Source organism: Arachis hypogaea, chromosome 4 (assembly GCF_003086295.3).
Source record: "Arachis hypogaea cultivar Tifrunner chromosome 4, arahy.Tifrunner.gnm2.J5K5, whole genome shotgun sequence".
In the NCBI taxonomy this organism is placed as follows: Eukaryota; Viridiplantae; Streptophyta; class Magnoliopsida; order Fabales; family Fabaceae; genus Arachis; species Arachis hypogaea.
Genome location: NC_092039.1, coordinates 25903447 through 25915090, shown reverse-complemented (window position 1 = coordinate 25915090; position 11644 = coordinate 25903447). Strand labels below are relative to the sequence as shown.

Below are 11644 nucleotides of genomic sequence, written 5' to 3'. Positions count from 1 at the left end.
TTCTTCTTCCTCTTTCTTTTCTCTTGATTTTACTAGAAAGCTTTCGATCTTCATCCTACTGGTTAGTTATCTTGAAAAAGAAGCTCTCCATAATTGGATCTCCTCAGAACCTTAGAAGAGGAATGAGGAGATCATGCTAGAAATGCTTTCTCATGCTAGACCGAATTGGGATTTGGGTGGATATAGTGACATATAATCCTACCAACACTATGATTCGGAAATGCATGTGGTATAATCAGTGACCATACTTCATCTCTTCCCATGAGCAATTAAATCAAGGAATTGGGCAATTGTTCAAGCTTGGAGAGATTGGGTTGCCAAGGAATTGGGATCTAATAACTTAAGATTACCAAGGAGATCAATGAATGCATTGATTGCAAAAGAGATGAGAATGAACTTGATCCGGAGAATGCAACATCTCCTAAGCCCAACGAACTCCCCATTTTTGATCTTACCCATTCTCTTTAATTTCTGCTATTTACTTTGATGCTCATCTCCCCAAATTCCCATTTAAGATTCTACAATTTAATTTTTTATAATTTATATTCTGCCATTTATTTTCAGCACTTACATTTCCTGTCATTTACCTTTCCCACCATTTAATTTTCTGCAATTCTCAACTCAACTTTGCTTAGCTCAACTAGAACACTCCTTTAATTAAAGTTGCTCGACCAATCAATCCTTGTGGGATTCGACCTCACTCTATTGTGAGTTTTTACTTGACGATAATTCGGTATACTTGCCGAAGGGAAATTTGTAGTGATACAAGTTTTCGTGCATCAAAGCCTTATTGTTGCTGAGTTCTTTGCTTGATAGTTGAAAAGTTCTGGTTGTGATACTAACTAACTCAGCTCCAAAAGGAAAGTTGAAATTAGCAATAGTTAAAGAGAGCATGTTGAATGAAAAAGTTAGAAGAAAAGAGAGCGAGGTTTGATTAATGCCTCCTCCCAGTCAAAAGAACTTGTTTCAGAGTCATAGGGGAGAAGTCAAAGTAGAAAATCTCACAATTCTAATAGGTCAAGGAGTCAAAGCAAGCAAGAGGAAGATACAAGTCAAGAAAGGAGTTCATTTGTCACCATTGTGACAAGCCAGCACATATCAAGAGGTATTGTACGTTCTTGAAAATAGAACAATCAAGGAAAAGAAACAAAGACAAAGATAAAGATAGTGATAAAGAAACTGTTGTTATTGTTTATGAAGATGCTCTTATCACATATGATGAAAACTATGTTAATCTTATCTGTGATGATTCTACTTGGATTATGGATTCTGGTGTCTCATTCATGTCACTCCGAACGTGAACTTTTCACTTCTTATATTGTTGAAAATTTTGGCAATATCAAATTGGAAGATAAAGGAGAGTGTGATATCATTAGTATGGGTGATGTGTGGCTTGAAACCAACATGGGATGCAAGTTGCAGTTGAAGAATGTTAGACATGCGTCAGATATATGGTTTAATCTAATTTCTGTAAAGCATTGGATCAAGAAGGTTGTTGCACTTCTTTTGGTAGTAGAAAATGCAAGATTACCAAAGGGTTCTCGTTATTGGTAAAGAAGACAATAGTCTCACTACTCTCTACCAGTTACAAGCAAAGTTATGCAAAGAAGAGGTGAATGTAGCTAATGATTTCTCCTCTAATTTGTGACATATGCATCTTGGTCACTTGAGCAAGAAAGGACTAAGCGTCTTAGCCGAGAAGCACTTACTTCTAGTGAAAGATACAACTTTAAATACTTGTACTCATTGTTTTGTTGGAAAGCATGCTAGAGTATCATTTCATAGTCTGGAGCTCATAGAAGATCACATGTTCCAGATTTAGTTCACACTAATGTTTGCACTATGGACGCTAAGACACTAGGCGGTGCATCATACTTTGTTACTTTTATTAATGATTATTCTCGAAAAGTGTGGGCTTTTGTTTTGAAATCTAAAGATCAGGTGCTCGGTATCTTCAAAGATTTTCATGCAAGTGTTGAAAGAGAAACAGAAAAAAATTGAAATGTGTTTGAGCAGATAATGGTGGTGAATACAAGGGTCCATTTGAAGAGTATTGTAAAAGACATAGGATCAAGCTTGAGAAGACGGTTCTTAAGACTCCTCAACATAATGGAGTTATAGAAAGAATGAATCTCACTATCAATGATAGAATCAAGTGTATGCTCTCTCATGCAAATTTGCCTAAATCCTTTTGGGGTGAAGTGATGAGCGGATAATTATACGCTTTTTGCCATTGTTTTTAGAAAATTTTTAGTAGGATCTAGCTACTTTTTAGTATATTTTTATTAGTTTTTAAGCAAAATTCATATTTCTAGAATTTACTATGAGTTTGTGTGTTTTTCTGTGATTTTAGGTATTTTCTGGCTGAAATTGAGGGACCTGAGCAAAAATCTGATTCAGAGGCTGAAAAAGGACTGCTGATGCTGTTGGATTCTGACCTCCCTGCACTCGAAATGGATTTTTTGGAGCTATAGAAACCCAAATGGCGCTCTCTTAATTGCGTTAGAAAGTACACATCCTGGGCTTTCCATCAATATATAATAGTTCATACTTTGCTAGAGTTTTGACAACACAAACTAGCGTTCAAACGCCAACTTCCGGCCCTATTCTGGCGTAAAACGCCAGAAACAGGATAGAAGCTACAGTTAAACACCCAAACTGGCATAAAAATTGGCATTTAACTCCAAGAAAGTCTCTACACACAAAAGCTTCAATACTCAGCCCAAGCACACACCAAGTGGGCCCGGAAGTGGATTTTTGCATCATTTACTCATTTCTGTAATCCTAGTAACTAGTTTGAGTATAAATAGGACTTTTTACTATTGAACTCACATCTTTTGATCATCCTTGATCTTGGGATCAGGTCTTTGAACCCTTTTTTGATTGTTTCATGTATTTGGGAGGCATTGCCATTCGGCCATGTTTGGACCTTCATCACTTATGTATTTTCAACGGTGGAGTTTCTACACACCATAGATTAAGGTGTGGAGCTCTGCTGTTCCTCGAGTATTAATGCAAAGTACTATTGTTCTTCTATTCAATTTATGCTTATTCTTATTCTAAGATATTCATTCGTACCCAAGAACATGATAAATGTGATGATTATGTGACGCTCATCACCATTCTCAACCTATGAACGCGTGCCTGACAACCACTCCGTTCTACATGAAAACAAGCTTGAATGTATATCTCTTGGATTCCTGGTCCATGACGCATGGTTGCCTCTCCTGTCAACAGAGCCTTCCATTATGTGAGATCAGAGTCTTCGTGGTATAAGCTAGAATCAATTGGCAGCATTCTTGAGATCCGGAAAGTCTAAACATTGTCTGTGGTATTCCGAGTAGGATCTGGAATGGGATGACTGTGACGAGCTTCGAACTCATGACTGTGGGGCATAGTGACAGACGCAAAAGGATCATTGGATCTTATTCCGACACAAGTGAGAACTGACAGATGATTAGCCCTATGTAACCCGTAGCTGGACCATTTTCACTGAGAGGATGGACGATAGCCATTGACAACGGTGATCCCCCTACATATAGCTTGCCATGGAAAGGAGTATGAATGATTGAATAAAGACGGTAGGAAAGTAGAGATTCAGAAGGAATAACACGTCTCTGTATGCTTATCTGAAATTCCCACTAATGAATTACATAAATATCTCTATCTTTATTTTATGTTTATATTTTAATTATCAAAACTCCATAACCATTTGAATCCACCTGATTGAGATTTACAAGATGACCATAGCTTGCTTCAAGCCGACAATCTCCGTGGGATCGACCCTTACTAACGTAAGGTTTATTACTTGGACGACGCAGTGCACTTGTTGGTAGTTGTGCGAAGTTGTGAAAAAGAGTTGAGATTACAATTGTGCGTACCAAGTTGTTGGCGCCATTGAGATCACAATTTCGTGCACCAAGTTTTTGGCGCTGTTGCCGGGGATTGTTTGAGTTTGGACAACTGACGGTTCATCTTGTTGCTCAGATTAGGTAATTTTCTTCTTGTTTCAACCTTTGTTTTATTTTCAAAAATTTTTCAAAAAAAAATTTCTCTTCTTTTTCGTTTTTCCAAAAAAAAAATTCGAAAAATCCAAAAAATTAATAAAATCATAAAAACCAAAAAGAATTTGTGTTTCTTGTTTGAGTCTAGTGTCACATTTTAAGTTTGGTATCAATTACATGTTTTTAAAATTTGTGCATTTTTCGAACATTCATGCATATGTTCTTCATGATCTTCAAGTTGTTCTTGATTATTGTTTTTGTTTGATCTTAAAATTTTCTTGTTTAGTGTCTTTTTGTTGTTTTTCATATGCATTTTCAATTTGTTAGTGTCTAAACATTAAAAATTTCTAAGTTTCGTGTCTTGCATTTGTTTCTTTTCTTAAAACAATTTTCAAAAATAAGTTCTTGATGTTCATCTTGATCTTCAAAGTGTTCTTGGTGTTCATCTTCACATTCGAAGTGTTCTTGCATGCATTATGTGTTTTTATCTTAATTTTTCATGTCTTGTGTCATTTTTGTGTTCTTCTCTCTCCTCATTAAATATTCAAAAATTAAAAAAATATCTTTCCCTTATTCTCCTCATAAATTTCGAAAATTTGATTTGACTTAGTCAAAAAATTTTAAAACTTAGTTGTTTCTTATAAGTCAAGTCAAATTTTTAATTTAAAAATCCTATCTTTTCAAATCTTTTTCAAAATTCAAATCTTTTTCATTTTTCTTTCATGTTTTTTGAAAATTTTAAAAAATTGTTTTTCAAAATCTTTTTCTTAATTTCATTTCAAATTTTCAAAAACTTTACTAACAATTAATGTGATTGATTCAAAAATTTCAAGTTTGTTACTTTCTTGTTAAGAAAGGTTCAACCTTTAAATTCTAGAATCATATCTTTTAGTTTCTTATTAGTCAAGTCATTAACTTTAATTTTCAAAATCAAATCTTTCTAAATTTCTTTTTCAAATCTTTTTCAAAATAAGTTTCAATCATATCTTTTTAATCATATCTTTTCAAATATATCTTTTTCAAATCATATCTTTTTCAAAATCAATTTCAAAATCTTTTCTAACTTCTTATCTTTCCAAAATTGATTTTCAAATCTTTTTCAATTAACTACTTAACTTTTTGTTTGATTTTAAAATTCTTATCTTTTTCAAAACCACCTAACTACTTTTCTCTCTCTAATTTTCGAAAATCATTAACTTCTTTTTCAAAATTCTTTTTAATTAACTAATTGTTTTAAATTTTAATTTTATTCTATTTCTTCTCTTAATTTTTGAATTCTAACAAAATTTTAAAATAAAAACAAAAATATTTTCCTTTTCCTTTTAATTATTTTCGAAAACTCTCTCTCTCATCTTCTTCTATTTATTTATTTAATCACTAACATTCTTCTCTTTTTCTTATAATTCAAACACTCTCTCCCTCTCTGTGTTCGAATTATTCATCTCTTCTCTTTACATCATTCTTCTATTCTTTTCTTCTTCTACTCACATAAAGGAATCTCTATACTGTGACATAGAGTATTTCTCTTCCTTTTCTGTCCTCTTCTTTTTCATATGAGCAGAAGCAAGGACAAGGACATTCTTGTTAAAGCAGATCCTGAACCTGAAAGGACTCTAAAGAAAAAGCTAAGAGAAGCTAAAGCACAACAATCCAGAGAAAACCTTACAGAGAATCTCAAAAAAGAAGTAATGGCCGAACCCAACAACAATGCAAGGAAGATGCTTGATGACTTCACTTCACCAAATTCCAACTTCCATGGAAGAAGTATCTCAATCCCTGCCATTGGAGCAAACAATTTTGAGCTTAAGCCTCAATTAGTTTCTCTGATGCAACAGAATTGCAAGTTTTATAGACTTCCATCAGAAGATCCTTTTTCAGTTCTTAACTGAATTCTTGTAGATTTGTGATACTGTTAAGACCAATGGAGTTTATCCTGAGGTCTACAAGCTTATGCTTTTCCCTTTTGCTGTAAGAGACAGAGCTAGAATATGGTTGGACTCTCAACCTAGAGATAGCCTAAACTCTTGGGATAAGCTGGTCACGGCTTTCTTAGCCAAATTCTTTCTTTCTCAAAAGCTGAGTGATGAGCGGATAATTTGTAAGCTTTTTGGCATTGTTTTTAGTATGTTTTTGGTATGATCTAGTTAGTTTTTAGTATATTTTTATTAGTTTTTAGTTAAAATTCACTTTTCTGGACTTTACTATGAGTTTGTGTATTTTTCTGTGATTTCAGGCATTTTCTGGCTGAAATTGAGGGACCTGAGCAAAAATATGATTCAGAGACCAAAAAGGACTGCAGATGCTGTTGGATTCTGACCTCCCTGCACTCGAAGTGGATTTTCTGGAGCTACAGAAGCCCAATTGGCGCGCTCTCAACGGCGTTGGAAAGTAGACATCCTGGGCTTTCCAGCAATATATGATAGTCCATACTTTGCCCACGATTTGATGGCCCAAACTGGCATTCAAAGTCACCCTCAGGAATTCCAGCGTTAAACGCCGGAACTGGCACAAGAATGGGATTTAAACGCCCAAACTGGCACCAAAGCTGGCGTTTAACTCCAAGAGGAGTCTCTACACGAAAATGCTTCATTGCTCAGCCCAAGCACACACCAAGTGGGCCTGGAAGTGGATTTTTATGTCATTTACTCATCTCTGTACACCCTAGGCTACTAGTTTTCTATAAGTAGGACATTATACTATTGTATTTTCATCTTGGTATCTTTGGATCTGAGATCATCTTGGTATCTTTGGATCTGAGATCATCTTGGTATCTTTGGATCTGAGATCATCTGGGTAGCTATCTTCATTTTATGCTATCTTAGATCATTGGGAGGCTGGCCATTCGGCCATGCCTAGACCCTGTACTTATGTATTTTCAACGGTGGAGTTTCTACACACCATAGATTAAGGTGTGGAGCTCTGCTGTATCTCGAGTATTAATGCAATTACTATTGTTCTTCTATTCAATTCCGCTTGTTCTTGTTCTAAGATATCACTTGTTCTTCAACTTGATGAATGTGATGATCCGTGACACTCATCATCATTCTCACCTATGAACGTGTGACTGACAACCACCTCCGTTCTACCTTCGATTGGGTGAATATCTCTTGGATTCCTGATACATGATGCATGGTTGATCGCCTGACAACCGAGTGCTCGCCTGACAAACGAGCCAGCCATTCCGTGAGATCAGAGTCTTCGTGGTATAGGCTAAAACTGATGGCGGCATTCAAGAGAATCCGGAAGGTCTAACCTTGTCTGTGGTATTCTGAGTAGGATTCAATGATTGAATGACTATGACGTGCTTCAAACTCCTGAGGGCGGGGCGTTAGTGACAGACGCAAAAGAATCACTGGATTCTATTCCGGCCTGATCGAGAACCGACAGATGGATAGCCGTGCCGTGACAGGGTGCGTTAAACATTTCCACTGAGAGGATGGGAGGTAGCCACTGACAATGGTGAAACCCTTGCTTAAGCTTGCCATGGAAAGGAGTAAGAAGGATTGGATGAAGACAGTAGGAAAGCAGAGAGACGGAAGGGAAGGCACCTTCATATACTTATCTGAAGTTCCTACCAATGAATTACATAAGTATCTCTATCTTTATCTTTATGTTTTATGCGTTTATCACCATACCCATTTGAGTTTGCCTGACTGAGATTTACAAGGTGACCATAGCTTGCTTCATACCAACAATCTCTGTGGGATCGACCCTTACTCGCGTAAGGTTTATTACTTGGACGACCCAGTACACTTGCTGGTTAGTTGTGCGAAGTTGTGTTTATGCCATGGTAGTGAACACCAAGTTTTTGGTTTCATTACCGGGGATTATTTGAGTTGTGAAAATTATTGATCACAATTTCGTGCACCAAGTTTTTGGCGCCGTTGCCGGGGATTGTTGAGTATGGACAACTGACGGTTCATCTTGTTGCTTAGATTAGGTATTTTTTTTCTTCAGAGTTCTTAAGAATGAATTCTAGTGTTTCAAGGTGATGTTCTTATCATCACCAAAGCTGATTGATCTTCATCAATTTAGCTCTTGAATGCAATGTTCTGCTGAAGCTTGGCTGACCATGTCTAATTCCTTTAGACTGAAGCTTTAGACTAACATTGCATGATTCCTGGAATTCTCATTAAGAATTTTGATACCTTTTTCCACTTTATTTTCGAAAAAAGCACAAAAAAAATTTACAAAATCATAAAATCCAAAAAATATTTCTTGTTTGAGTCTAGAGTTTCATTTTAAGTTTGGTGTCAATTGCATGCATTCATTCATGTGTCTTAAGGATCTTCAAGATGTTATTGATGATTTCTTACTCTGATCTTTGAATTCTTTTGACTTGAGTGTTTATGTGTCTCATTAGTGTCAGCAGTATACAAACTGCTAAGTTTGGTGTCTTGCATGCATTGTTATTTGATTTTAGTTGCATTTTGATTATTCCTTATTATTAAAAATCCAAAAATATTTTTAATTTGTGTCTTTTCAAGTCAACAATACAGAGAATTGAAGATTCAGAACATACTGCAGAGGAATTATACAGAAAAAGCTGGGCGTTCAAAACGCCCAGTGAAGAAGGACAGACTGGCGTTTAAACGCCAGCCAGGGTACCTGGTTGGGCGTTTAACGCCCAAAAGGGTATAGTTTTGGGCGTTAAACGCCAGAATGTGCACCATTCTGGGCATTTAACGCCAGGATGGCACAAAAGGGAAGATTCTGTTTTTCAATGCAATTTTTTTTCAAGTTTTCAAAGTTTTTCAAAAGCAAATCTTTTTCAAATCATATCTTTTCAATCATATGCTTTCAAAATCAATTTCTCTCCTTTTTCAAAGACACTTGCTATCAATTAATGATTTGATTCAACATATCAAGTATGTTGCCTTTTCTGTTGAGAAAGGTTTAATGTTTGGATCATATCTTTTCTTGATAGCCAAGTCATTATTTTTTTAAAATCAAATCTTTTTAAAATGTTTTTCAAATCATATCTTCTCAATCACATCTTTTTGAAAAAACCAATCATATCTTCTTAACCACATCTTTTTCAAAATAGTTTTCAATCAAATCTTTTTAATTTCTAATTTCAAAATCTTTTTCAAAAATCACTTGATCTCTTTCCCACTCTTGGTTTTAGAAAATTAATTAGTGTTTTTCAAAATGTTTTCAAAATTTCTTACTTAATTTTCGAAAACCACTTCCCTTCTTCTCACATCCTTCTATTTATGGACTAACACTGTTCCTTAATGCAAAATTCGAACTCCATCTTTCTTGATAAAGTTCAAATTTTCTACTTCTGCCTTCCATTTTCTTTTCCTCTGACACCTCAAGGAATCTCTATACTGTGACATAGAGGATTCCATATTTTCTTGTTCTCTTCTCTTTCATATGAGCAGGAGCAGAGACAAAGGCATTCTTGTTGAGGCTGATCCTGAACCTGAAAGGACCTTGAAGAGAAAGCTAAGAGAAGCTAAGGCACAATTCTCTGTAGAGGACCTAACCGAATTCTTCAAAGAAGAAGAACACATGGCAGCCGAAAACAACAACAATGCCAACAATGCAAGGAAGGTGCTGGGTGACTTTACTGCACCTACTCCCGACTTCTATGGGAGAAGCATCTCTATCCCTGCCATTGGAGCAAACAACTTTGAGCTTAAGCCTCAATTAGTTTCTCTAATGCAACAGAATTGCAAGTTCCATGGACTTCTATTGGAAGATCCTCATCAGTTCTTAGCTGAGTTCTTGCAAATCTGTGACACTGTTAAGACTAATGGGGTTGACCCTGAGGTCTACAGACTTATGCTATTCCCTTTTGCTGTAAGAGACAGAGCTAGGACATGGTTGGACTCACAACCTAAAGAAAGCCTGGACTCTTGGGAAAAGCTAGTCAATGCCTTCTTGGCAAAGTTCTTTCCACCTCAAAAATTGAGTAAGCTTAGAGTGGAAGTCCAAACCTTCAGACAGAAGGAAGGAGAATCCCTCTATGAAGCTTGGGAAAGATACAAACAATTAATCAGAAAGTGTCCATCTGATATGCTTTCTGAATGGAGCATCATAGGTATTTTCTATGATGGTCTCTCTGAACTATCCAAAATGTCTTTGGATAGCTCTGCTGGAGGCTCTCTTCATCTGAAGAAGACGCCTACAGAAGCTCAAGAGCTAATTGAAATGGTTGCAAATAACCAATTCATGTACACTTCTGAAAGGAATCCTGTGAACAATGGGACAAGTCAGAAGAAAGGTGTTCTTGAGATTGATACTCTGAATGCCATATTGGCTCAGAATAAAATATTGACTCAACAAGTCAATATGATTTCTCAAAGTCTGTCTGGAATGCAAAATGCACCAAGCAGTACTAAGGAAGCTTCATCTGAGGAAGAAGCTTATGATCCTAAGAACCCTTCAATGGAAGAGGTGAATTACATGGGAGAACCCTATGGAAACACCTATAATCCTTCATGGAGAAATCATCAAAATTTCTCATGGAAGGATCAACAGAGACCTCAACAAGGTTTTAATAATAATAATGGTGGAAGAAACAGGCTTAGCAATAGCAAGCCTTTTCCATCATCTTCTCAGCAACAGACAGAGAGTTCTAAGCAGAATAACTCTGACTTAGCAACCATGGTCTCTGATCTAATCAAAACCACTCAAAGTTTCATGACTGAAACTAGGTCCCCCATTAGAAATTTGGAGGCACAAGTGGGACAGCTGAGCAAGAAAATTACTGAACTCCCTCCTAGTACTCTCCCAAGCAATACAGAAGAAAATCCAAAAGGAGAGTGCAAAGCCATCAACATGGCCGAATTTTGGGAGGAAGAAGAGGCAGTGAACGCCACTGAGGAAGACCTCAATGAACGTCCACTGACCTCCAATGAGTTCCCCAATGAGGAACCATGGGAATCTGAGGCTCAAAATGAGACCATAGAGATTCCATTGAACTTACTTCTGCCATTCATGAGCTCTGATGAGTATTCTTCCTCTGAAGAGGATGAGTATGTCACTGAAGAGCAAGTTGCTAAATACCTTGGAGCAATCATGAAGCTGAATGACAAGTTATTTGGAAATGAGACTTGGGAGGATGAACCCCCTTTGCTCACCAAAGAACTGGATGACTTGTCTAGGCAGAAACTGCCTCAAAAGAGACAGGATCCTGGAAAGTTTTCAATACCTTGTACCATAGGCACCATGACCTTCAAGAAGGCCTTGTGTGACTTAGGGTCAAGTGTAAACCTCATGCCCCTCTCTGTAATGGAGAAGCTAGGGATCTTTGAGGTGCAAGCTGCAAAAATCTCACTAGAGATGGCAGACAACTCAAGAAAACAAGCCTATGGACTTGTAGAGGATGTTTTGGTAAAGGTTGAAGACCATTACATCCCTACTGATTTCATAGTCCTAGAGACTGGGAAGTGCATGGATGAATCCCTCATCCTTGGCAGACCCTTCCTAGCCACAGCAAAGGCTATGATTGATGTTGATAGAGGAGAGTTGATCATTCAAGTGAATGAAGAATCCTTGGTGTTTAAGGCTCAGGGATATCCCTCTGTCATCATGGAGAGGAAGCATGAAGAGCTTCCCTCAAAACAGAGCCAAACAGAGCCCCCACAGTCAAACTCTAAGTTTGGTGTTGGGAGGCCACAACCAAACTC

General features: G+C 36.8%; 1 non-coding gene across 1 annotated transcript; it reads right to left on the bottom strand.

Moving 5' to 3' along the window:
• Positions 1-9926: 9926 nt before the first annotated feature.
• On the bottom strand, positions 9927-10034 carry LOC112798549 (small nucleolar RNA R71). Its single transcript, XR_003200157.1, has one exon. It is a non-coding gene; the product is annotated as a small nucleolar RNA R71 (small nucleolar RNA).
• Between the last annotated feature and the right edge of the window lie 1610 nt (positions 10035-11644).